Consider the following 1052-nt stretch of genomic DNA (forward strand, 5'->3'; position numbering starts at 1 on the left):
TTCTAGATTCAACAGAAGCACCAAAGTTAAACCAAGAAGAGATCAACAGTTTAAATAGACCCATACATAGAAGGAAATTGAAACAGTAATACAAAGACTCCCAACTAAAAAAAGCCCAGGCCCAGATGGATTTACAGCAGAATTCTACAAGACATTTAAAAAGACCTCCAACCAATACTACTTAAATTATTCAAAATGATAGAAACAGAGGGAGAACTCCCAAATTCCTTCTATGAAGCCAACTCACTCTAATATCCCAAAATGGGTAAAGACACAACCAAAAAAGAAAACTATAGACCCATATTCTTAATGAAACGATAGAAACAGAGTGAGAACTCCTAAATTGCTCCTATGAAGCTAGCATCACTCTAATATCCCAAAATGGGTAAAGACACAACCAAAAAAGAAAACTATAGACCCATATTCTTAATGAACATAGATGCAATAATTCTCAACAAAAGACTTGCAAACCACATACAGACACATATCAAAAAGATCATTTACCACAATCAAGTAGACTTTATCCCAGAAATGCAGGATGGTTCAATATACACAATTCAGTAAACATCATTAATCATATAAATGAACTCAAAGACAAAAACCACATTGTCATCTCAATAGATGCAGAAAAGGCTTTTGACAAAATTCAGCATGTATTTATGTTCAAAGTCCTAGAGGTAACTGGACTGGAGGGAACATACCTCAACATAATTAAAGCTGTATACAACAGACCCACAGCCAACATCAGTCTAAATGGAGAAAAAGTGGAAGCTTTCCCATTAAAATCAAGAACCAGAGAAGGATGTCTACTATCTCTACTCCTTTTCAACATACTGCTTGAAACTCTTGTTAGAGCAGTAAGACAGGAGAAGGAAATTAAAGGAGTACTAATTGGAAAAGAAGATGTCAAACTATCACTTTTTGTGATGATATAATATTATACTTAAGAGAACCCAAAAGTTCCACCAGAAAACTCCTAGAATTGATCAACACTTTCAGTATAGTGGCAGGTTACAAAATTAATCTACAAAAATCAGTAACCTTAATTTACA

The sequence above is a fragment of the Nannospalax galili genome, unplaced genomic scaffold, assembly GCF_000622305.1.
Source record: "Nannospalax galili isolate Female #2095 unplaced genomic scaffold, S.galili_v1.0 scaffold3164, whole genome shotgun sequence".
NCBI lineage: Eukaryota > Metazoa > Chordata > Mammalia > Rodentia > Spalacidae > Nannospalax > Nannospalax galili.